At 43.5% G+C, this 27,589-nt stretch overlaps 2 protein-coding genes and 1 pseudogene across 2 annotated transcripts in view; 2 read left to right on the top strand and 1 right to left on the bottom strand.

Annotated features, from left to right (window-relative positions):
* LOC126175789 (calcium uptake protein 3, mitochondrial-like) overlaps positions 1–27,589 on the top strand; it is a 392,821-nt gene that overhangs the window by 89,444 nt on the left and 275,788 nt on the right. The window lies entirely within an intron of this gene.
* Positions 1–27,589, bottom strand: part of LOC126176555 (GTP-binding protein Rhes) — a 706,272-nt gene that overhangs the window by 543,359 nt on the left and 135,324 nt on the right. The window lies entirely within an intron of this gene.
* LOC126177302 (5S ribosomal RNA) lies at positions 15,507–15,624 on the top strand (annotated as a pseudogene).

Below are 27,589 nucleotides of genomic sequence, written 5' to 3'. Positions count from 1 at the left end.
AAGAGAAATTTGTTAACATCGAGTATAGATTTAAGTGTCAGGAAGTCATTTCTGAAAGTATTTGTATGGAGTGTAGCCATGTATGGAAGTGAAACATGGACGGTAAATAGTTTGGACAAGAAGAGAATAGAAGCTTTCGAAATGTGGTGCTACAGAAGAATGCTGAAGATTAGATGGGTAGACCACATAACTAATGAGGAGGTATTGAATAGGATTGGGGAGAAGAGAAGTTTGTGGCACAACTTGACCAGAAGAAGGGATCCGTTGGTAGGACATGTTTTGAGGCATCAAGGGATCACCAATTTAGTATTGGAGGGCAGCGTGGAGGGTAAAAATCGTAGGGGGGACCAAGAGATGAATACACTAAGCAGATTCAGAAGGATGTAGGTTGCAGTAGGTACTGGGAGATGAAGAAGCTTGCACAGGATAGAGTAGCATGGAGAGCTGCATCAAACCAGTCTCAGGACTGAAGACCACAACAACAACAACAATACGAAATATATCCAGCGGCAATGTTAGGTGACTCACCCTGTATAGCCCCATCGGTGACCATGCAGCTCGTTAGAATGAAATTGCAATGAAATGAACACCCTTAGCTGGGACAATACGTTGAGAATGTGGGTTTCGCTTCGCGGGAGGCGGCCAGAGATAAATCCCTGCAGTCGCGCTATCCTCTGTGTCCTCGGTGGCTCAGATGGATTAGCCGGCATGGTAGCTCAGCGTGTTCCGTCATAGGGTTAACAGCCCTCTGTAATAAAAAAACTAAGTTAATCGATCAACAACGAACTTAAGTGGATGTGTCACGACGTCCGCCCCGAGCAGATGCAACGAACGATAGCGAACAAAATGAGATTAAAAAAAAACAAAACAACAAAATGAGATTTAAAAAGTTATGGATAGAGCGTCTGCCATGTAAGCAGGAGATCCCGGGTTCGAGTCCCGGTCGGGGCACTCATTTCCATCTGTCCCCGTTGACGTATGTCAACGCCTGTAAGCAGCTAAGGGTGTTCATTTCATTGTAGTTTCATTCGAACGAGCTGCATGATCACCTTGTCCGAAAGAACAGATACCATCTTACAAGGGAACCTCCCCATCGCACCCCCCTTAGATTTAGTTATAAGTTGGCACAGTGAATAGGCCTTGAAAAACTGAACACAGATCAACCGAGAAAACAGGAAGAAGTTGTGTGGAACTATGAAAAAATAAGCAAAATGTACAAACTGGAAGATAGGCAACATCAAGGTTAATCTGAGCTCAGGAGCGCCGTGGTCCCGTGGTTAGCGTGAGCAGTTACGGAATGAGAGGTTATTGGTTCAAGTCCCCCTTCGAGCGAAAAGTTTTTCTTGATTTTCGCAAAGTTATGATCTGTCCATTCGTTCATTGACGAGACTGTAATAAGTTTAGTGTCTGTGTTTTGCGACCGCACCGCAAAACCGTGCGATTAGTAGACGAAAGGACGTGCCTCTCCAATGGGAACCGAAAACATTTGATCGCAAGGTCATAGGTCAACCGATTCATCCACAGGAAAACACGTCTGATATATTCTATACGACACTGGTGACGGCATGTGCGTCACATGACAGGAATATGTTGTGGACCCACCTAACTTGTACACTTGGCGAATGGGTAAAAAGATTCTTCTACGTTGCCCGATTTAGGTTTTCTTGTGGATGTGAAAATTACTCCCAAAAAAGTGATGAAAACATAAGAGTTTGTCACATAAACTGCAACAAATGAATCCAACAGTTTCACAGTAGCACACTTTTCCCTGTGCTCTGTCAAAACATTTGTTTTTAACGTTTTCAGATTTTTCCGTGTGTAGACCGTCAAATCCTGCATATGTCCAAGCAAATCTGAACATGTTCTGGAATTTTGGAGAGCGAAGTTGATTATGTGTGAGTGCCTGAACTTTGATAATGGTCTGAAAATAAAAAAATTAAACTTTTTGCTCGAAGGAAGACTTGAACCAAGGACCTCTCGTTCCGCAGCTGTTCACGCTAACCACGGGACCACCGCGCTCTTGAGTTCAGTCTAGCCTTGATGTTGCCTATCTTGCGCATGGACTACTCAGTTTGTAGATTTTGCTTATTTTTTCATAGTTTCACACAAATTCTTCCTGTTTTTTCGATTTATCTGTGTTCAGTTTTTCAAGGCCTACGCACTGTGGCAACTTATAACTAAATCTGAGGGGGGTGCGATGGGGAGGTTCCCTTGTTAGTACATATTAGATGTTGATTCCCATAGTGCTTAGAGCCATTTGAACCATTTTTTGAAACTTGGTAACAGAGTCATGCCATCCCAGACTGACCCTCAATAAATTGCACTGTGCATGTGCGAATCACTATAATCGAAACAGCCCAGTCGTTTCGATGCACGCTAAGCGTAAAACAGAGTAATGGGAGTGGTCAAAGATGAGAGAAGTAGTTTTGTCCTGCGGGAACATCCGACCAGTGCAAGGGGGCGAGATGCTGATCAGAGGCCGGTGAGTTAATTAGTATCAGCGTGTTCCTTAACCGCCCCCACTCCAGAGCGGCAGTTCGGGGTAACTTGGAGCGGCGGCAACTTGGAGCAGCTCCCCGCTGCGCTGTTCACAGTAATTAGGTTCTCTCGGCGGCCAGCTGTTTGGTATGCGCACTATGCGTGGTGGCGGCTGCCTGCCCGTGCAAGCCGCTTCCTTCAGACAGCAGTACCTCAGCACATTATCACATCATAGCCTACAGCGACACACCGCACGATTTGCAAGGTAACTGGGCTGGAACTAATTGTGAAGTTCACACAAGTAACGTACAAGATCGGATTCCTGTCAGTTCTTATCGGAATATTTTTATGTACCCCGAATGCGGACATTTAGCGATCATCTGGCGAATAAAGCAATTGAGCAGATTTTTTTTTTAATTCCTAAGAGTTGCATGACTAATATTGATTTTATCCATTAGGGTATGACGTAGTGGTTGTTGAAATCAATGTTGACTCGGTCATATTTCAGAGTGAAAAAGAACTAAAACTGACATGTTCCCAAGGAGTAAACCTTAATCATTAGAATTATTGTACAAAAATCTATTAATGCGATAAGTACAAAAAATGAATAAAAATAATTTTCGTGATCACTTCTGTTTAACTTTGTCTTCCTAAAATGTTCATCCGTAGTAGTGTCGGATCCCGGATTTGGTGCTGATAGGGTTAACACAAAACCTCATCCAAAATTACTTAAGACGGTTTGACATTATAGTGTGTGACTAAAAAATTGCACTAAATTCTAAAGGGTGCATTTTCCTATTGGCTGTGTTGCTATAATTTGATGATGTCATGGCATTTTTTATAAACACAACAACGTATGAACGAGTCTCATTGCTATTTTCAGTTTTAAGGTAATTTGTTAGCTTTTTGACCTATTTTCTTCCACTTTTCAAAACAGTGATCCCAAGACATACGTAAATACGAGACTTTTAATGTATTGTTTACACAAATAAACTATCTCTACATACCAAGTCTGCGTGGAAGTTTCACTGCATCGTCGGTACATGATGTCATAGTTAAAACAATGGCATTCTCTGTAAGCACTCCAATGTACAATCACATCCCATTGCTATTTACAGTTCTAAGATAATTTATTGCAGTTTTTGACCGATTCTCTGCCACTTTTCAAGATCGTCATCGTAAGACAAACGTAAGCATGAGACTTCAAATGTTAAACAATTAGCAGAGTGTGATATTTTCACAAATACACTGATATCCCACATTAAACAATTAGCATACAGAAAAAAATACGCTGTTGATACATATCAAGTCTACATTTCACTGTAAGGAACTTATCCCCACATTATTAGTGTGTTGCGGTTTGCGGCGCTATGTCACGGATGCGCGTCCCCTTCCGACGAAGGTTCAAGTCCTCCCTCGGGCATGGCTGTGTGTGTTGTTCTTAGCGTAAGTTAGTTTAAGTAGCGTGTAAGACTAGGGACCCATGACCTAAGCAGTTTTGTCCCTTAGGAATTCACACACATTATTAGTGCGTTACAAAAAATGACATCATTAAGAGACTGTCATACAGGAGTCTGATACCATACCATTATAGAGGATTTGTAAATAATGGTATGTACATATGCACACAGACACACACACACACACACACACACACACACACACACACACACACACGCACATACGACATTGCTAAATTTACACTATAAACAATTACCCCCAGCTCGCCAGTGGCGCAAACCTTCACCAACGGCATAAAAATGACTTCTTAGAGGGTTAACCCTTTTGCGGCGGCGAAGGCCAAGAATCTTGACTGCCTGGCCAGTTGATGGTGGTCGGCTGACTCAGTCCAACGACCGCCATAGACTACTGCCACTGTTGGCTAACTGCACACTGAAGCAGTCATAGAATCACTCTTCCAAAATGGTTCAAATGGCTCTGAGCACTATGGGACTTAACATCTGAGGTCATCAGTCCCCTAGAACTTTGAACTACTTAAACCTAACTAACCTAAGGACATATCACACATCCGTGCCCGAGGGAGGATTCGAACCTGCGACCGTAGCGGTCGCGCGCTTCCAGACTGAAGCGCCTAGAACTGCTGGTCCACATCGGCCAGCCTAATCACTCTTCAATAACACTCCTTGTGAAATCACACTGTGTGGTCACTCTGCTTGCAGTTTCTGATAACCACGAAGGAGAACTTCTTAACTAACCTATGCTTTCTGTTACAAGTTTAGCCTGGTTTGAGAAAAATTACAAAAGAAACATAAGAACTTTCCTGTGATTCAAAAATTCTGTAACTTGAGGTTTACACTACCAGTACTGTGGCTATAACCTATTAAAATTTCAGAAACCAAAAACTCGTCAACTCTTACTACAATCATAAATAAACATAATTGAACTTGAGACCAAATTTTCTCATATTTTGGGATAGTTTTATTGGTTCGCTTATAATTAAAGCCTAAACACGATTCTCAATAATAAAAAAAACCCAGCAGTAAGCGACTAACCTGCTTCCAGCTCTCTGTTTTCCCTTGCAGCGAGCCACCTTCGCAATGAACTGGTACAGTGGTTTCCAATCGTCATTTTTGACACAAGATTTGAACTGCTACCGGCTGAGTTAGAAACTTTTCCTTTTTATTTTTTCCTTATTTTTATTTTTATTCTTTTTATTTTCATTTTCTTGAAACATACACAGTGACTGAACCCAATATTTCCTTATTTGGTGGCATTTTTCAAAACATGACGCCATGTGAAGAGTAAGAACACACTTTTTGCACTTCATGTATGTCATTTCCCGTTATGAATTAGTAGCGCATACTACAAAGCGTCTCTGAGGAATGTCTTTTCTCTCTGTTGCTTCGAGATCTCTGAATAATGTCCTTCTTTGTGAAATTTCTTTTTCTTGTGTACGTGGGATCTCAGGTTTAGATGTCAGTCCATGAAATTTATCCAGAGGCTGGCGGGTTAGTTACAAGTGGAATTTCGCCAGTTGCATCTCCTGTTGCTTTTTTATTCCAAAACTTGTTTTTGCATTCAGCGTACACAAGCCAGTGAGTCAGTCTCGTACAACATCATCTCTCTTGTCACCTGCACCACTCATTTTTTGTACCCTACTGGCCATTAACATTGCTACACCAAGAAGAAATGCAGATGATAAACGGGTATTCATTGGACAAATATATTATACTAGAACTGACATGTGATTACATTTTCACGCAGTTTGGGTGTATAGATCCTGAGAAATCAGTACCCAGAACAACCACCTCCGCCCGTAATAACGGCCTTGATACGCCTGGGAATTGAGTCAAACAGAGCTTGGATGGCGTGTTCAGGTACAGCTTCCCATGCAGCTTCAATACGATACCACAGTTCATCAAGAGTAGTGAGTGGCGTATTGTGACGAGCCAGTTGCTCGGCCACCATTGACGAGACGTTTTCAATTGGTGAGAGATCTGGAGAATGTGCTGACCAGGACAGAAGTCGAATATTTTCTGTATCCAGAAAGGCCCGTACAGGACCTGTAACATGCGGTCGTGATTTATCCTGCTGAAATGTAGGGTTTCGCAGGGATCGAATGAAGGGTAGAGCCACAGGTCGTAACACATCTGAAATGTAACATCCATTATTCAAAGTGCAGTCAATGCGAACAGGAGGTGACCGAGACATGTAACCAATGGCACCCCGTATCATCACGCCAGGTGATACGCCAATATGGCGATGACGAATACACGCTTCCAATGTGCGGTCACCGCGATGTCGCCAAACATGGATTAGACCATTATGACGCTGTAAACAGAACCTGGATTCATCCGAAAAAGTGACGTTTTGCCATTCGTGCATCCAGGTTCGTCGTTGATTACACCATCACAGGCGCTCCTGTCCTTGATGCAGCGTCAAGGGTAACTGCAGCCATGGTCTCCGAGCTGATAGTCCATGCTGCTGTAAACGTCGTCGAGCTCTTCGTGCAAATGATTATTGTCTTGCAAACGTCCCCATCTGTTGACTCAGAGATCGAGACGTGGCTGCACAATGCGTTACAGCCATGCGGATAAGTTACCTGTCATCTCGACTGCTAGTGATTCGAGGCCGTTGGGATCCAGCACGGCATTCTGTATTACCCTCCTGAACCCACCGATTCCATATTCTGCTAACAGTCATTGGATCTCGACCAACGCGAGCAGCAATATCGCGATACGATGAACTGCAATCGCGATAGGTTACAATCCTACCTTTATCAAAGTCGGAAACGTGATGGTACGCATTTCTCCTCCTTACACGAGACATCACAACAGCGTTTCACCAGGCAACGCCGGTCAACTGCTGTTTGTGTATGAGAAATCGGTTGGAAACTTTCCCCATGTCAGGAGTTGTAGGTGTCGCCACCGGCGCCAACCTTGTGTGAATGCTCTGAAAAGCTAATCATTTACGTATCACAGCATCTTCTTCCTGTCGGTTAAATTTCTCGTCTGTAGCACGTCATCTTCGTGGTGTACCAATTTTAATGGCTAGTAGTGTAGCTATATAGACAAGTGGTTTCAATCCATTTTGCCCCGTTTTATGTTCCGTTTTCTCAGTCTAATTAAAATCTCGCCAGTTTGCTGTGGGTGGCATCCATGCTTTTTCATTGTCCACCTGTTTTAATGTCAACGGTGTTCTACAGAGCTTGAACTGTATTTTCCCTTTATTCAGTTTGTCGGTAACGGTGACAAAATGTCTCCTGTTTCTTTCGCACTGTTCCGAAGGCATCAGTACATTTCTCACAGAGCCATAGCAATAATTCCGGGTTCGAATACCAACTGTCTAAATAAATCGCATGATCTTTGTTGAGGTATGATAACAACGAACTCACATCACCAGATTTTCGCCAGTCTGTAATTTTACTTCCGTGGCGGTAACACTGTAAGTAGGCTGTTTAGGTTCTTATGTTGGTAACGCCGCCGCCACGTAGAGCTCTCTGTATGAAAATCACTGGCTGTGCTGTGTGCAGTTTGTGGCTAGTTTGCATTGTTGTCTGCCATTGTAGCGTTGGGCAGCTGGATGTTAACAGCGCGTAGCGTTGCGCAGTTGGAGGTGAGCCGCCAGCAGTGGTGGATGTGGGGAGAGAGATGGCGGAGTTTTGAAATTTGTAACACTGGATGTCATGAACTACTATATATATTATGACTGTTAAGGTAAATACATTGTTTGTTCTCTATTTACATCTTTCAATTGCTAACTATGCCTATCAGTAGTTAGTGCCTTCTGTAGTTTGAATCTTTTATTTAGCTGGCAGTAGTGGCGCTCGCTGTATTGCAGTAGCTTGAGTAACGAAGATTTTTGTGAGGTAAGTGATTTGTGAAAGGTACAGGTTAATGTTAGTCAGGGCCATTCCTTTGTAGGGATTTCTGAAAGTTAGATTGCGTTGCGCTAAAAATATTGTGTCAGTTTAAGCACAGTCGTGTATAATTTTTCTAAGGGGACGTTTCAACATTATAGGCAATTTAATGTAATATATATTTGCTTTGTTGGTCACAAAGGACGAAAACTTGAAAACCAAAATGGCTACGTTTCTTCGATACACACTGCTTAAATCGTAGTCTTCCACTGAAAAGTAGTAGACTCTCACCTATCATTAAGTTTTCACATCGGATTTTCCAATGGGTCTATGGTTTCTCGGAATTTTTTCTCTTGTGTGCCATACAATTAGACGTATATCTTCAGATGGAGCCGTATTGTCACTAAAGTTCTATAAACGCAAAATCAGTTTGTATGAGTTTATGTGAGAAAATATTGGTGTCTGAAGCAATGAATCTGTCGACCAATAATCTTTCAGTTTTAACTTCTTAGTTCTTGGCATAAACAAGGATCCCACCAAGAACCAATAAAATGCTGCGGGCTCTGTATGCTTCCATTGTGCTGATCTGTTGGGCACTGTATTCATTTTTCGGCAATAAATGTATAATAACTTTCATCTTTGTACGAATGGTAGAAACAAATTCAAAGGAAATGAAATTTAAAAAAAATTTAAGTGACTTGCTAAGTTGGTTTTTTTTTTTTTTTTTTTTTTTTTTTACACCGCTAAATGTATTCACGACATGGTGGCATTTTATCATAGGGTGATTGTCCAGGCTGTCCTGCATTCTTTATCGTTATGAAGTTGTGCTTATAGCTTCATCTTCTTTTTCATCTTCAGCAAAAGAAACTTGTGAAAAAGTTCCTCGTGGTGTTGAAGATTCAGCAGTAGATTCAGACACATCCAGATTTACATCCGAAGGAACGTCCGAAGTAGAGCTACCATCTCCGTCACTGCTATTCATGAGGATTTCCAGATTTCCTCGTCCGATAAATTATGCTCCAAAATAGCAAAGGCAATAAACGAAAATGCAGTTGTCTCACCGAACACGGATACAGGATTGGCCTAATACTCAACTCATCTCTAGAAACAGCTCAGGCGCTGGAGAAAGCTGTAGCACTTTCCGACATTTCAAACAAGATAATATAATGAAAACGTTGGCAGGAATGTTGAAATGCGGACAACATCGAGTCGCCATTCTATTGTCCATGTTTATGGGCTCCTGCACGTAGGCATAGATAAATACACTTAGCCGTCAGTCCGTCCTTCCTGCGAGCATCAAAGAAATGCCTGTAACCAGCTGGCCGTTCTACCAGCCAGGTGCACGTGTATGCACATAGCGACAAAAGAGTTAAAACAATAACGTTGCCAGAAAGCTGCATTAGAGGAGTCGGGCACTGTCTGATTGTAGGTAGACTTTTAAATGATGGCAGGAATTCCCAGTAGGAGCGTTTATACCGACAAATGTGTTAATTATAAAAAAGATGGCTTGCATTTCACTGGCAATTAATCCCCCCAGCTGTGCTGTTAGCGCTACCAATGTCTTGGTAGGGGTATCCACTTTATTTAAAATATACGAAAAATGTCTTCTGTTCCTTCTCAGTAAGTGCACACGACCTCTGCACTGTCCATCTGCACTGTACTACACCTCCAGGGTCACGGTTCTTCCACTACTGTTGTAGTTATATTACTGGAGTACAAATGGCCGCTCGCTGTCACACAGGCAGAAAAGTCCAATACACTTGATAATGTTACTGGAAAGACAGAGGAAGACGATGATGATGATGTTTGGTTTATGGGGCGCTCAAGTGCGCGGTCATCAGCGCCCATACAAAGTCCCAATTTTTACACAGTCCAATTTTTTTACCCAGTACAATCTAGCCACTGTCACAAATCATCATGATGATGATGAAATGATGAGGACAACACAAACACCTAATCCCCGGGCAGAGGAAATCTCCAACCCGGCCGGGAATCGAACCCGGGACCCCGTGATCCAGCAGCAGCAACGCTCGCCACTAGACCACGAGCTGCGGAGGAGAGGGGAAGAGAGAGGCAGTCTCTTGGACACTATCTGTCGCACGAACGTAGGTCATAAGTGTCCCACACACCTGATAATGCGATTGGGGAGCAAGTGCGATGGTGAATAGCCTCTTTGTCGTTGTCTCCCACATGTGCAACAGCCCTAAGTGTGCTACAAACTTGAGACAAGACTGGCAGGCGCTAGTGTTGACATATGGGAGGCTTTCTGTCAACAGCGACGTTGATAGGGCTGACAGGTTGCAATAAACAGTTCGCGGACACAGAATACAAGCTGTGATTCATTTAATTCGATATTCATTTAATCGTTATGTATTAACAGGGCCATTACGAACACAAAGAATAGCCGATACTCCAAAATAGCAAACCGCTTATCTGTCCATGTAAGTCTCTCAAGTAAATCCTCCTCATACATCGCCCAACAATCCACACATAATCCTCGTTTATAACCATCCCATATCTTAGCATAACATCTTACAGTGCTCCCCGGTTCTTTTTTTAAATATATTACTTTCTTACAGCTAATCGGATGTTAAGACTGCAAGATTGCCATGTGGCGTTTTGAGGTATCAAGTACCCTCCGCCATGTACAGGATGAGTGTACTCTTGGACAGTCGACAAATTGTGATAAAAAAATTACAGTGCTAGAAGTGCTGTGTATCTCAAAGACAACAGTTTTTTTTAATGACGAGACTATAGGAGGAGGCAAATTAACAATTCTCCGAAACAATAAGGAAATAAACTTCGCTACTGAACCTTTAACTATACATCGCTTAGTATTTCCTCTCACAGTCATACGTTATCCTTCTCATGTAGGAGGAATACTGCTTTTACCACGATGTTTCGCACAGAGAAGACTCTAAGAACTGATGATCAACTACTGTTTAACGTCACCATCCTACAGACACACGTAGATCACCGTAAATAGGAGACTTTTTGGTTTTTTGTTTTGGTGGTGTAGCGAATAAGTATGCAAATATGTGGGCGAAAGAAATTTATTAATTTTTGCATATATATTTACACACAGAAAACAACTCTATCTTTACGTTTGCTTTGCTCATTTTTAATCACATCCGATTTAATTATTAACTTATAATTTAAATCTACATCCAAATTATCCAATTCTTTCTTCAACCAGTAACTTGACAAATACAAAGTACGTATATTATCGAATTCTAATACATTTCTAATTTTTTCCATGTAAATTACCTCTTTTATGGCTTTAACAAATAACTCTCTTCCTTCTTACAATTCTTCTAGTCGAGAGCGTACATGAATTTCAATTTTGCCTCGCGTTTCCTGCATTACACTAGGGTTGAAAGATTCCACGTCTTTCTGGGAGTATGTTGGCAGCTCCTACGCGCCACATTCTTGTGCAATTTCTGTATAAAACTTTAAGTTCACAATTTTTAAGAGGCATTCTAATTGCTAGCTGGGTCGTTACATTAAGAGCGACCACTACTTATGCTTCTTGTTCAAATCCCGCTAGTAGGAAGAGAGTTTGCAATTGCGGGCAATCAGGCTGTGAGTTTTCTCCAACCCAAACCTCTAATGTAGCTGGATTTCCTCATCTAGGCAGAGTATGAGAAGTTTTATCGCCCATTAGAAGGGAATGAATTTATAAGTAATGAAATGCTGACTCTTGACTTCAGCTGTAGGAGTAAGCCAGGTCTGGCAAGTCTCTTGCGGGGGACAAATGCAGCCATCTCGGAAAGCTCGTTCGCCACCCACTCGAACGCTCCGTGAATAGACAGGCAAGCTGTTCTGGCCATGGCCATGCCACGGGAAGCACGGGAAATCGCTCTCTGACAGTAGGACCGCAGCTGCATGTACTGTGCAGGTGGGCAGAGGTGGGTTGGAAACATATTCTACAGGTGTCTGGCTGGCTGGCAACTCAGAGGAAAGACGCCTTCAGTTACGCCTCTCCTCATTGACTAATAATACACTGATGTTCATAAAAAAACAGAACACTTGAACCACTAAAGATAGGGCGTTCACATTCGCAGGAAATGATTAGCATTTGAACCAAGGTCAACATCGATATCGCGACACAACACCACCTACCGGTAAAATGTGGCTACGGCTCTCGTTGTCGCTCTAAACCGAAGGTAATGGATCAGCGTAACTTGAACAGACGTGTAGGATGCCTCGCAGATGTATGCGCGACCCGCACCGTCAAGTCAATGAGTTTGAAAGAGGGAACATTATTGGCATGGATGTGATGCATCCATCCGGTAAATTGCTGCTCGTATGGGACGAAGTGTCTCGGCAATGCAACAGTGCAACGAATGTGTGCAGAATGGTCCACGGAAGGCCGTAGAATACGTCGAGATGGGTCAGGTCCCACCATCCAGACCACCACCCCCGCTCCCCCCCCCCCTCCCCCCCTCAACCCTCACACCCCACACACATACCGAGAAGATCGACACCTCATCCAAATGGCATTGCAGGACAAGCCTGCGTCATCCACGCCCGGTGTACACTATCAGAAGTCTCATTTCGTCCCAGTTTATTACGGCATAGATGACGTGTACGTCGTCTACTTCTCCGTCTACCTTTGACAACGTACAGAAACATGCTAGACGGCAATGGTGTATAGAGCGACGTCACTGGGGACAGGAGTGGCATCATATAGTGATGAATCCACGTTCTGGTTGTTTGAAAATGATGGCCGCATTTTGGTTCGCTGCAGACAAGGGGAGCGGCATCACAGAGACTGCTTTCGCACAAGATATACAGCGTCTTATGGCGTGGGGTGCTATTGGGCTCAGCCACAAATCACAGTTGATGCTTATCCAGGGCACTGTGACCAGTGTGACCTACGTGAATGACATCTTGCGACCCACAGCCACACAATTTCTGCACAACACCCGAGACGCCATTTTTCAGCAAGACAATGCACGGCAACATACGAGGTGCATTCAAGTTCTAAGGCCTCCGATTTTTTTTTCTAATTAACTACTATATCCGAAATCGAAGAAACTGGCGTTACTTCTCGACGTAATCGCTCTGCAGACGTATACATTTTTCACAACGCTGACGCCATGATTCCATGGCAGCGGCGAAGGCTCTTTAGGAGTCTGTTTTGACCACTGGAAAATGGCTGAGGCAATAGCAGCACGGCTGGTGAATGTGCGGCCACGGAGAGTGTCTTTCATTGTTGGAAAAAGCCAAAAGTCATTAGGAGCCAGGTCAGGTGAGTAGGGAGCATGAGGAATCACTTCAAAGTTGTTATCACGAAGAAACTGTTGCGTAACGTTAGCTCGATGTGAGGGTGCGTTGTCTTGGTGAAAAAGCACACCCGCAGCCATTCCCGCACGTTTTTGTTGCAGTGCAGGAAGGAATTTGTTCTTCAAAACATTTTCGTAGGATGCACCTGTTACCGTAGTGCCCTTTGGAACGCAATGGGTAAGGATTACGCCCTCGCTGTCCCAGAACATGGACACCATCATTTTTTCAACACTGGCGGTTACCCGAAATTTTTTTGGTGGCGGTCAATCTGTGTGCTTCCATTGAGCTGACTGGCGCTTTGTTTCTGGATTGAAAAATGGCATCCACGTCTCATCCATTGTCACAACCGACGAAAAGAAAGTCCCATTCATGCTGTCGTTGCGCGTCAACATTGCTTGGCTACATGCCACACGGGCAGCCATGTGGTCGTCCGTCAGCATTCGTGGCACCCACCTGGATGACACTTTTCGCATTTTCAGGTCGTCATGCAGGATTGTGTGCACAGAACCCACAGAAATGCCAACTCTGGAGGCGATCTGTTCAACAGTCATTCGGCGATCCCCCACAACAATTCTCTCCACTTTCTCGATCATGTCGTCAGACCGGCTTGTGCGAGCCCGAGGTTGTTTCGGTTTGTTGTCACACGATGTTCTGCCTTCATTAAACTGTCGCACCCACGAACGCACTTTCGACATATCCATAACTCCATCACCACATGTCTCCTTCAACTGTCGATGAATTTCAATTGGTTTCACACCACGCAAATTCAGAAAACGAATGATTGCACGCTGTTCAAGTAAGGAAAACGTCGCCATTTTAAGTATTTAAATCAGTTCTCATTCTCGCCGCTGGCGGTAAAATTCCATCTGCCATATGGTGCTGCCATCTCTGGGACGTATTTACAATGAACGCGGTCTCATTTTAAAACAATGCGCATGTTTCTATCTCTTTCCAGTCTGGAGAAAAAAAATCGGAGGCCTTAGAACTTGAATGCACCTCGTATTGCTGCACGAACATGTGCCTCCTTGGTGTCATAGGATGTGAGCTTTTTGCTCTGGCCCTTCAGATGACCAGACTTATCGCCAACCGAAAATGTGTGTGATACGGTGAATCGACGGGTGCAGTGCTGTGACCCAATCCCAACCACGAAGGATGAAATTTGGAACCATGTGAATGCATCGTGGATGGCTATAACACAGGACGCCATTCGCGCTTATACGCGTCGATGCTATCACACATGGAACAAGTTATCGGGGCCCAGGGCGGAGCCTTTGCTTACTTGGTAAAAGGACACGTGTCGAACCGAGGTGACTGAAATGCTAATCATTTCTCCAGAACATATTAATGTACATTTTCTGTGAATATGAATGTCCTATCTCTAGTCGTTGAAGGCGTTCTGATTTTTCTGATGGTGTGATCTGGAGGCATCTAGAGAGAAGGAACTGAGACCACAACTCTTCTTAGTAGAAACTCAAACATAACATGGAAGCGGAAGGAGGAATACCAGTTCCACAACAGTAAATTGTCTAATTATCCTCGAAACTGGCCGCAGGAAAATTTGCTGCACAAACATTCTGTCTCTCTTGCTTCTCCTCTCCAATCGCTGTGATCGTAATATGTGGAAATTTCCACTCGATCTCATTAAGAGGGAATGACAGAAAGTCGTCCTCTCTCTGTCCCATTGGTTAATCTCCAAGGTTTCACCTCGAAGGGATATGAAATGTACTGCTGTTGGAGGAAATCAGCTCCTGCCGGGTGACAACACTGATTTCAAAGGCAACCCTAATTTCTTGGCGGTAAGCACTGTTCTGCGAGTTGTGTGTTAGGATCGGTTAGGGCTTGTTAATTCTGAGACAACGGTATCAAAAGGAGAGTTTTCAGTCAGATCAATTTCATTAAATTTCTAGTCAGTTCCTGAATGTATTACAGATTAGCTACTCATAAGCCGACGCTTATTCTTCAACAAATGCTTGTACAAATTACGAATAGGCTCCCTTTGGATGCACGATTCCCGTTTATGTAGCTATAATACTCGTAATTATTATGATGATTCATCCAAATGTTTTTGATTCTATCCGACTATACAAGCCTTGTGCCCGTGGTTAGTAAGGAGGATCTACCATCGATTCTCTTGGGTCATCAACTTTTTCTCTGTGGTCCATGCACATGAATTTTTTTATGTTGTACTAGCGATCCCATAAGAGGATTAATAATCACTTGACTATACTTCATTCGTGTGTCAATGTAACATAAACTGTTTTGTCAAGTAAACGTCCTATTAAATGATCAGAATTAATATAAATAAATCGTTTCCTTTCTATATGTGATATATTTTCTTTCCTCATCGTGTCACTCAGTTTGACAGAATAAACACTTGCAATTGTATTTGTAAATACATCTCAGGTTAATTTCACTTTAGGGCCACGGCCTTGCCGCAGTGGATACACCGGTTCCCGTCAGATCACCGAAGTTAAGCGCTGTCGGGCGTGGCCGGCACTTAGATGGGTGACCGTCCGGGCCGCCATGTGCTGTTGCCATTTTTCGGGGTGCACTCAGCCTCGTGATGCCAACTGAGGAGCTACTCGACCGAATAGTAGCGGCTCCGGTCAAAGAAACCCATCGAAACGACCGGGAGTGCGGTGTGCTGACCCCACGCCCCTCCTATCCGCATCCTCAGCTGCGGATGATACGGCGGTCGGATGGTCCCGATGGGCCACTTGTGGCCTGAAGACGGAGTGCTTTAATTTCACTTTCCCAATAGAATATAGGAATATACAGGGTGGTCCACTGATCGTGACCGGGCCAAATACCTCACGAAATAAGCGTCAAACGAAAGAACTACAAAGAACGAAACTTGTCTAGCTTGAAGGGGGGAACCAGATGGCGCTATGGTTGGCTCGCTAGATGGCGCTGCCATAGGTCGAACGGATATCAACTGTTTTTTTTTTAAATAGGAAACCCCATTTTTTATTATTATTCGTGTAGTACGTAAAGAAATACACTCATGGAAATTGAAATAAGAACACCGTGAATTCATTGTCGCAGGAAGGGGAAACTTTATTGACACATTCCTGGGGTCAGATACATCACATGATCACACTGACAGAACCACAGGCACATAGACACAGGCAACAGAGCATGCACAATGTCGGCACTAGTACAGTGTATATCCACCTTTCGCAGCAATGCAGGCTGCTATTCTCCCATGGAGACGATCGTAGAGATGCTGGATGTAGTCCTGTGGAACGGCTTGCCATGCCATTTCCACCTGGCGCCTCAGTTGGACCAGCGTTCGTGCTGGACGTGCAGACCGCGTGAGACGACGCTTCATCCAGTCCCAAACATGCTCAATGGGGGACAGATCCGGAGATCTTGCTGGCCAGGGTAGTTGACTTACACCTTCTAGAGCACGTTGGGTGGCACGGGATACATGCGGACGTGCATTGTCCTGTTGGAACAGCAAGTTCCCTTGCCGGTCTAGGAATGGTAGAACGATGGGTTCGATGACGGTTTGGATGTACCGTGCACTATTCAGTGTCCCCTCGACGATCACCAGTGGTGTACGGCCAGTGTAGGAGATCGCTCCCCACACCATGATGCCGGGTGTTGGCCCTGTGTGCCTCGGTCGTATGCAGTCCTGATTGTGGCGCTCACCTGCACGGCGCCAAACACGCATACGACCATCATTGGCACCAAGGCAGAAGCGACTCTCATCGCTGAAGACGACACGTCTCCATTCGTCGCTCCATTCACGCCTGCCGCGACACCACTGGACGCGGGCTGCACGATGTTGGGGCGTGAGCGGAAGACGGCCTAACGGTGTGCGGGACCGTAGCCCAGCTTCATGGAGACGGTTGCGAATGGTCCTCGCCGATACCCCAGGAGCAACAGTGTCCCTAATTTGCTGGGAAGTGGCGGTGCGGTCCCCTACGGCACTGCGTAGGATCCTACGGCCTTGGCGTGCATCCGTGCGTCGCTGCGGTCCGGTTCCAGGTCGACGGGCACGTGCACCTTCCGCCGACCACTGGCGACAACATCGATGTACTGTGGAGACCTCACGCCCCACGTGTTGAGCAATTCGGCGGTACGTCCACCCGGCCTCCCGCATGCCCACTATACGCCCTCGCTCAAAGTCCGTCAACTGCACATACGGTTCACGTCCACGCTGTCGCGGCATGCTACCAGTGATAAAGACTGCGATGGAGCTCCGTATGCCACGGCAAACTGGCTGACACTGACGGCGGCGGTGCACAAATGCTGCGCAGCTAGCGCCATTCGACGGCCAACACCGCGGTTCCTGGTGTGTCCGCTGTGCCGTGCGTGTGATCAATGCTTGTACAGCCCTATCGCAGTGTCCGGAGCAAGTATGGTGGGTCTGACACACCGGTGTCAATGTGTTCTTTTTTCCATTTCCAGGAGTGTATGAATCTTTTAGCAGGACCAACTTTTTCGCTTTGTGATAGATGGCGCTGTAAAAGTCACAAACATATTGTTCACAACTTTAGACGAACAGTTGGTAACAGGAAGGTTTTTTAAATTAAAATACGGATCGTAGGTAAGTTTGAACATTTTATTTCGGATCTTCCAATGTGATACATGTACCTTTGTGAACTTATCATTTCTGAGAACGCATGCTGTTAACATGATTATCTGTAAATATCACATTAACGCAACAAATGTTCAAAATGATGTCCGTCGACCTCAATGCATTTGCCAATACGCGTAACGACGTTCCTCTCAACAGCGAGTAGTTCGTCTCCCTTAATGTTCGTACATGCATTGACAATGCGCTGACGCATGTTGTCAGGTGTTGTCGGTGGATCACGATAGCAAATATCCTTCAACATTCCCCACAGAAAGAAATCCGGGGACGCCAGATCCGGTGAACGTGCAGGCCATGGTATGGTGCTTCGACGACCAATCTAAACTGCACGCGCGCTATGTGCCGGACATCCATCATGTTGGAAGTACATCGCCATTCTGTCATGCAGTGAAACATATTGTAGTAACATCGGTAGAACATTGCGTAGGAAATCAGCATACATTGCACCATTTAGATTGCCATCGATAAAATGGGGTCCAATTATCCTTCCTCCCATAATGCCGCACCATACATTACCCGCCAAGATCGCTGATGTTCCACTTGTCGCAGCCATCGTGGATTTTCCGTTGTCCAATAGTGCATATTCTGCCGGTTTACGTTACCCCTGTTGGTGAATGACGCTTCGTCGCTAAATAGAATGCGTGCAAAATATATGTCATCGTCCCGTAATTTCTCTTGTGCCCAGTGGCAGAACTGTACACGACGTTCAAAGTCGTCGCCATGCAATTCCTGGGGCATAGAAATATGGTACGGGTGCAATCGGTGCATTCTCAACGTTTTTGAGATTCCCGCTTCTCGCGCAATTTGTCTGCTACTGATGTCCGGATTAGCCGCGACAGCAGCTAAAACACCTACTTGGGCGTCATCTTTTGTTGCTGGTCGTGGTTGACACTTCCTGTTTCCTTAAGGGGAGTACGTACGTCCTATAACCACAGTGTTAAATTTGCAATATTGATGACAAATTATCTCAGAACCTGTGACAGATAGAGATCTGAAATTTTTGGGATGTATAGTATCACTCCTTTCTGATTACTGAACCAGAATAAAAATGTACAGAGAAATAATTAGCTAGTTATGATTTTTTTAAATGTTGTTCAATTTTTTCTTTTAAAAGTCCACTTTTTCTTCCGTAAGTAAAAAACCGTTAGAGGTAGAGATGTTTTGGGAGGTTCAGTAGCTGCAGTGTACTAAGTGGTAACATAGTGTAAAATTAGAGATATGTATCTGTAATAGGTCCTGAGATAATGGGTCAAATAATTTTAAAAATGTCATTTCCGGAAAATCAAGTTAAACATTTTATATGATATTAACTTACACATGGAGGCACGCTAGCTTCTAGAAACAGCCAGGTCCATAATCAGCATTATCTGGTTCCTGTTCTTGACTATCCTGCAAACCTAGAAGCTTCCTTCTTTTCCTACCTCTTGCTTCTTTAGTCACTTCCTCTGCTGCACGTTGGGCTTTCATGATACTAACTCGATCCATTCGCTGAAAGGCTTGCAGTGTGTTGGCACCTGGAGTGATACCAAGTTTCTCTAGTACCCCAATTCTTCCCTTTATACCACCATTAAACGTTATCACAGCATTACAAACACCCAAGCATAGAGTTTTCCGTCCTACAAAGCTGAGCTGGTCGTAGGTTGTGTTCCAAAAACGAACAGCATAGAGACAGAAGTGATGATACTTTCTGCAGGACCTGACCATCATTTTGCAGGACAATTCTCAAGCACGTACAGTGCAAGCTGTTACTGATTTGTTTAACTGATGGGGCTGCTAAGTGCTATACCACCTACTGCACTCCCCTGACGTAAGCTCTCGTGAGTTATCTCGATTTCTAAACTGAAGAAAACACTTCACGGCATTCGCTTCAGAACTGCTACAATTTCGTCGGGCAATAGACCGCGCCGCTCGAACTGTCAACGCAACTGGCACTGTTAAGACGATCTTACTACTTGCACATCGCTGACAACGGGTTATACACAATGCTGGTGACTACTTTGAAGGTCAGTAAAACTTTGAAACACGTATCTATTTTGTACGAGCTGTAAATAAATAGTTGCCACTATAAAGTTCCAAACCTCGTGTAACAACATACTTCGTTGTCCTTGTCAGAACAGTGATTTTATGGTAACACAATTTTATTCAATATACTGAAACCAGATACTGATGTAGATAAGAAGGACAATTTGCATATTTAATTATTCGTATGTGCACTTCCTTCAAAAATAGCTCCCTATATCCAGTTTTGTGATGTTTGAGAAAGGAGAGAATGGTTTGTTATCTGCTGACCACAGATAGTGGATGTAGAATCTGTAATTATCTTTGAGACAGCCCTCTGGTCACCTTTGGCAGAACCAAAGAAAGGAAGTACTCCAGACCGCTAGACGGCCTTGAGTGTGGCTGACCCATACGGTAACAGGATCCTACCCCACTTCTGAGTAATGGGTGGTATAGCCCCATCAGTCAAACAAATCAGTAACAGCTTGCACTGTACGCGCTTGAGCGTTGTTGTGCAAAATGATGATAAGGTCCTGCAGAAAGTATCATCACTTCTGAGGTAGAATGGGACGGCCTGGTGAACGGCCGTGTTCCGACACTCTGTCGCTGGTTTCTGAAGTTGAAACACCTACTTTCAGTGAACTCCGTAAAACTGAAAAATATGGGAATAGTATGCATGTGGAATATTTAAGAGCAGCTAGAAATAATGATTTCCATTTTCAGAATATCGACGAGAACAAAAGTTTTGATGGGAGTTCGTGTAAAGATAGGCAGGTAAAACTCATGGGGAACTTAGGATTCTTTGGTAACGGTCACAATGAAACCATGTGTGGTACTTTTACGCTGAGATACTTGCGTGTGGTAATTTTAAGCTGAGATACTTGCGTTTGTAAATTTAAGCTGAGAATATTTAAGAACTGCGTGTGCAGAATTTGAATTAGGAACAAGCACTTCCACATGGTGAGAACTGACTTTGTCTCCATCTGACCAAGAGACAATGGAAAACAGAAGTGCTTGTGCAAACTTTCAGTTGAGATAATTAAGTAATCATGATACCAAAATTACCGTTATTAATTACATTCGCGTGAATCAAGTTAGAAATTTCTATATTCTGAGAGAGAAAAAGGTGAATTAGCCATCTGCCCAGAAACACAATGAGGGTTACATTGCAGTGGGAGATGAGCGTAAATCCTCCAGAGTAAGTGGTAGGTCCGTAGGAAAGGTTACGTGTAAAATTTAATCTGAAGATCTGTGACTTGTTAATCTGGGTTGAAATTTTGTTTTGGGGAAGATTTGATACGTACTGGCTAAATTCTGTTGTTCTGTTTTATTTTACATGTTTAATCTGTGTAATTTGAATGTGGCGACTTAGTTACAAGTACTGTACCAAAAAGCAAGAATTTTCTTTGAGTAGCCTAACCACTAGTAAATTCTCTAGGTTATTAATGAATGAGCTTACGAAACAGAGAGAGAGAGAGAGAGAGAGAGAGAGAGAGAGAGAGAGAGAGGGAGGGAGAGAAGTAGTGGATGTCCGTACCAATCCATAAAGTGCGCTATAGTAATAAGGAATAACATTAAGAGGCCATAGGAAATTGAAATGTGTACGTAATATCATGCCCACTGGGGTGAGAATTCCGTGTTTTCTTTTATGTTTAAACGTATTGGAGGAAATTTTGTATCAATGCGGTTGTAGAGTCTCAGAAAATAAAAGAGGAGATATGAAACAAAATGGTGGTAATGATCATTCAGTAGAGGGTAGTCATTTTGTGATGACATTTTTGCCGTAAGCTTCTTATTACTATAATAGCCAAGCTCGATTAAAATGAATGCAATAGACTGGGAATGTGGTCATGTCAAGGTGGAGTGAGTCCATCGGAAGTGTTTACAGACAGTACCATATTTAAAATTTATTAGTCAGATTCGTTTAATTTCGTTGCGTTCAGGTAATTAAAAAGAAAAAATTATAGCAAAACTGTTGGTTGATAGGGCTTTGCTACCAATGTACAGTAGCAGTGGCTACGATAAGTCATATCAACATTTCCGATGCACAAATATTAAAAGCACTCGCTTGGCAGGCCACGCATCTAGTAGGCCTGACTGCTAGATGCAACAGGTGGGAGAGTTGCGACCGGAAAAGATAACGGTAGTAATCTTACAGTGGGACAAAAAGTACTAGTACTTTAGCATAGGCTGTGTAATAAGCGCACTGCTTTGTGCAAGAAATTTTTCAGTATCTTCAATGGGTCATACCGGGTTCGGAGGCTTCAGACACCTACATAAAAGACGTGGAGATGATACAGATTTAGAGATACTATGGGTTACACCACGCCCCGTCTCCAGGGTGAAATTATTGACAGAGTGATGGGTAAAGAACGAAGTGGAAAGAGGAAGGTTGCTTTACTCTTTTGCTGAACTTTCGTAAAGTATTGATAAATGTTGTGAAAAATAAGGTGCAGATTGCTTAGGTGAGAGATGTTTCAAGTTTCCACTTAGGTAAGAGATATTTCTAGTTTTTATTTATTTTCGATTATTGGATATTGGCACAGTGAAATGTATGTTATAAAACAAATGCTAACAGAAATTTCGTCAAATTACGGTGAGAGATGTTATGATAAATGTCATGTTTCAGGGATCATCTCTCTAACAAAATGATGAGACAGGAAAGGAATAATGTCATGAAGCAGAAAAGGACTCCTAAATGACAGGAAGCAAACATAGAGGAACAAAAATTATACTGTACTGAAACAGGAGCAATGAAAGCAATATGTAGGATACCAATGCAAGATAAATCAACATGAATGAAATCAGGAGGCAAACTGAGGGTAGTGAATATCACAGACACAGGGAGTAACCTAAGAGAGTAGTCGGTAATCTCAAGATATATCCCAAAATTAGTGTGGTGGTATGGTTACAGCAGTGTGGTCCTCTTTTTCTTTCTCTGAGCTTATGCACTCAGCTGAAGTTTACCACACACTCGCAGACTGGCGGAACTTTATTGCTATATGAAGTTGGATCATTTGGACGCAATGAAATCGCTTAATTTAGGGCCCCAGTAGGACATTTGTAATGGAATACTTATTAAATCACGTAATCTTTATGTTAGGTCCATAATACGGAACTTCACCTGAAAAATTTTTTTTAATCTAATGCAATACGTTCATGAACTGATGATGGAGACTCCTGCATAAAGCAACCAGTAAAACAGTTGAATCGCCGCAAACTATGGTCGTAAAAAAGTCTAATCAACAGGGACCGAGACGAGGCCATATCAATGACAGTCACAAACGCGACAGCAAGTGCTATTGTTTGTGGTTGGTCCAACTGAATCAATTTCCAAGTGATCATCGCGAAGGGTGCTGCATGCAGTTAACATTTTTAGTTGAATGCGTCCCAAAGGACTATTGTTGAGAGCGACGTATACAGCTGAAAGTCTTCAATTAAACAAAAAATACGGAAACTGGTCAATAATTGATTGGTGGCGCATAGTGTGGTCTGACAGATCGCGACTTTCCTTCTTCTCAGGCACTGACTGCGCTGACAGCGCAATCTGGCGTTTACCCCACAGTATGTGGAAGATGCAGTTGAGACCGGACGTGGTTCTGTAACATTTCGCGAGTGTTTCTCTTACTAAGATTTGGGCCTATCCATTCAGGTTACTTTGGTCATTAAAGAAGGATGTTTATTTTCAAAAGATTCGCTGGGCAGAAATTTCTGAAATTTCTCTTTTCTCTCTTTCTTCCACAACTTCGTCATGGGTATGTTCTGGACACTCCTGTCTTACAAGATAACAGAGGCTAAAACGTTGTCTCGGCAGAGGCGAGAGGAACCGCCTGTAGCAGTAGCAGTATAGAGTAATATAGTTTAGTTTGTGCTTTTTCACGTATTCCTGCGAAGAAGTAAAGTATACCTATGTATTTTACTGTGTAGACTAGCGTGTAGCAAAGTACTCTCAGTTTTCGTTTTTCCATAAATCTTAGTGCATATCGCTGTATGAGGCGGATTCTTCGTGCAATTTTCCGCCGTCCGAAGCACCACGTCTCTACGTTTAAATCTCGTGTTAGTAGACAGCATATACACTACTGGTCATTAAAATTGCTACACCGCGAAGATGACGTGCTACAGACGCGAAATTTAACCGACAAGAAGAAGATGCTGTGATATGCAAATGATTAGCTTTTCAGAGCATTGACACAAGATTGGCGCCGGTGGCGACACCTACAACGTGCTGACATGAGGAAAGTTTCCAACCGATTTCTCATACACAAACAGCAGTTTACCAGCGTTGCCTGGTGAAACGTTGTTGTGATGCCTCGTGTAAGGAGGAGAAATGCGTACCATCACGTTTCCGACTTTGATAAAGCTGGTCAATGGTGGCCGATCAACTGGCTCGTCACAATACACCAGTCACTACTCTTGATGAACTGTGGTATCGTGTTGAAGTTGCATGGGCAGCTGTACCTGTACACGCTATCCAAGCTCTGTTTGAGTCAATGCCCAGGCGTATCAAGACCGTTATTAAGGCCAGAGGTGGTTGTTCTGGGTACTGATTTCTCAGGATCTATGCACCTAAACTGCGTGAAAATGTAATCACATGTCAGTTCTAGTATTATATATTTGTCCAATGAATACCCGGTTATCATCTACATTTCTTCTTGGTGTAGCAATTTTAATGGCCAGTAGTGTTGTTTGCCGGCCAGAGGGTCCGAGCGGTTAAAGGCGCTACAGTCTGGAACCGCACGACCGCTACGGTCGCAGGTTCGAATCCTGCCTCGGGCATGGATGTGTGTGATGTCCTTAGGTTAGTTAGGTTTAAGTAGTTCTAAGTTCTAGGGGACTTATGACCACAGCAGTTGAGTCCCATAGTGCTCAGAGCCATTTGAACCATTTTTGAAGTAGTGTTGTTTAGATCAGTGCACTGGAGTTTTCATATTTATTTCATGCAGTAGCTTTTGGGTAGTCAGAGTTTCAAATGAAAAAAAACACGTAACAGACATAAGTTTGACAAACCCACAATGCTAGTGTACCTTAAACTCAGCCCGCTTTCTTGCAATCATTTCATTTCCAAATTCCAGCCACAATTGTTATTTACTTACAATTTTACCACTGTTGGCAACATAATTATTGCATTTAAGGTCCGTGATACGTCACTTGGTTACATAAACGAGTACAAAATTTAAGCTATATAGTCTTGACAGAAAAAAATTGGAAATTGATGGTAAGTTCCTACGGGATCAAACTGCTGAGGTCGTCGGTCGCTAAGCTTATACACTACTTAATCTAAATGAAAGTAACTTACTCTAAAGACAACACACACACCCATGGCCGAGGGAGGACTCGAACCTCTGACGGGGGAACCGCGCGAACCGTGTCAGGGCGCCTAGACCACGCGGCTACCCCGCGCGGCAATCTTGACGTAGAAGGATTTGTATACCACTTGAAATATTTACCCTAACGTTTGTATTAATCAACTCAAGCAAAGATCTCCACAATGCTTTAAAAGGTACTCTGAGATAATAGTGCTGTGTTGCTATTTGTTTTTCTTATTTAGAAATGTTTCTGTTTTTGCTGCCTGTTCTTTGCACCTAGTATTTTACAGACTCCATCTTCGTTTTAAGACGTGTGGCAGTTTACATGTGATGTATTACAACAGAGAAAAGAGTTTGTGACCACTGGGGGTATTCTGTTTTAGTTGTTTCATTTCCGCATTTGCATTTACGTTTAGTTTTTTGTCAAAAACCTCTCCAAAACAATGTTCTGAAAAAGTGCTTTGTTTCTCCATTACATCATTTGTTGATGACTTAATGACCGGTACGTTGTTACACATAAGGCTGTTTGGAGCTTTCTAGAGCACTCCAAGGTAGGAAATCAGAGACAGAATGCAGAGAACAGGCAAAAGTTGTAACGTTTAGGTTACCGGAGCTAAAGAGTAACATTAGAGCCCTGCAAATTGCAGACGCTCTGGGTAGCTTCTCCAGAGTAAAGTTTCACTTCAGAGAATTAACTGGTAACTCCATCCACCGCTTAGATGCTGTTGTAAGGCGTCACGGTATAAAGTGGCCACGAAAAGGCACGTCTTAGCAGGGACAGCAAGCTTGATACTTGCTCCTGAGATCTGCAACGGCAGTGGGTTTACACAGCTTAGAGAGCTACTGTTGCGGTCCCCACCCACAGAAGGACGGAGGGCGGAGCCAAGTGACGTAAAACACTGTCGTTGTTGGCATTAATCGGAGTGGCAGAGACGTTTAGCTTTCAGCTGAACGCTGTTGATACCACACTTGGAGTTTGTTAATGTAAAGTGCAGAAACATCCCTAAGGGGAGGGGGGGGGGGAGGAATTTAAATGTGAACGGCGGCGAGAGGCGCCCTGAAGGAACAGAGTTACTCTGCATATTCACCAAAGCATATTATTTAACGGTGTATTGGTGGTCTACTACAGGAAGGGAGAAATAGTGCCCCCACTACTTTATATGTCTGTCAGGGGGTCTCGTCCGTGACGTGGAGATGTTCTGCCGGCGGCTATCGAGCACAGTGGGTGCAACCAGCTCCATATAGTGGAACATGTCGGCACGAATGACGCCCGCTACTTGGCTTCTTAGGCCATCCTCGGCTCCTTTCGGCGGATGGTCGGTTACTTGAAGGCAGCTGGCATCACACACAGGGTGCAGGCAAGGTTGACTGTTTGTAATATTGCACCCACGGTCAATCGCGGACGTCTGGTTTGGAGCAGAGGAAGGACTAAACCAGAGGCTCAGACGACTCTGCGACGGCACCAGATGCGAATTCCTCGACCTTCGCTATACGGTGTAGAATTATAGAGTTCCCCATAATAGGTCACTAACCCCAGCAAGCGGCTACTAGGGTAGCGGAGTATGTGTGGCATACACATGGGGCTTTTTAGGTTACAGAAATGCTCCCTTGGTATAGGAGACAAACTGCCTGCCAAAATCGAAGTTACATCCGCCACAGTGTTCTCAGAGAATGCTCGTCCTCGCAGATCGGATATAGAAAAGTTAATATGATGTTAGTAAACTGCAGGAGCATCCAAGGATCGGTCGTAGAATTAGTATCGCGCTTATAATGCTCAGATAATTAGGAACAGAAAGTTGGTTGAAACTGGAAGTGTATACCAACGAAATCCTAAATTCAGCTTGGAATACTTATTGTAAGGATAGGTTATTCGCCAGTGATGTCGGCGTATTCATTGCAGTACACTACTCGATAATATCAAGCGAGGTTGTCACGGATCCCGAATGAGAATTAATCTGAGTGAAGTTAAACATCAAAGGTAGGTCAAAAATGGTAATCGGATGCTTTTATAGACCGCCTGGGTCAGGAACTGTAATGATACAGAACTTACAGAATATCTTATGACTGACTGAAAACCTCAGCTGCCGACATGTGTTGTTGATATACGTTGATGTGGACAGCTGAAAATGTGTGCCCCGACCGGGACTCGAACCCGGGATCCCCTGCTTACATGGCAGACGCTCTAACCATCTTTTTTTTTTTTTTTTTTTTTTTTATTAAGATGCCTACCCGAGTACAGGAAGCAGCGCTTTAGCGCTCTCGGCAAACTTTTTTTTTTTTGTCACGCTGATCAATTTTTTTTATTTTTTTTTTATATGCTTTAGGTACTCAAACCGAACAAAAAATTGTAGAACACAACAGTTTTTTTTTTTTTTTATGTCAGGCTTACCACCTTTGCTGACATACATGTTGTTGTACTATCGCATAAATAGTGTCTACAAATTCCATATGTTGACAAAAGTGGCTAATTAGAAAATTAATTAATTAAGGAAATAAATAAAACTGAAAATGCTCAAATGAAAGACATGAAGACATTGCGGATAGTACAAATACAAAAGAAACATGCTCCTGTAGCAATGAAATGAAATTCGTGTC

This window comes from Schistocerca cancellata, chromosome 3 (assembly GCF_023864275.1).
Source record: "Schistocerca cancellata isolate TAMUIC-IGC-003103 chromosome 3, iqSchCanc2.1, whole genome shotgun sequence".
Taxonomy (NCBI): domain Eukaryota; kingdom Metazoa; phylum Arthropoda; class Insecta; order Orthoptera; family Acrididae; genus Schistocerca; species Schistocerca cancellata.
The sequence above is the reverse complement of the archived record's forward strand: the minus strand, read 5'-3'. Positions and strand labels throughout refer to the sequence as shown.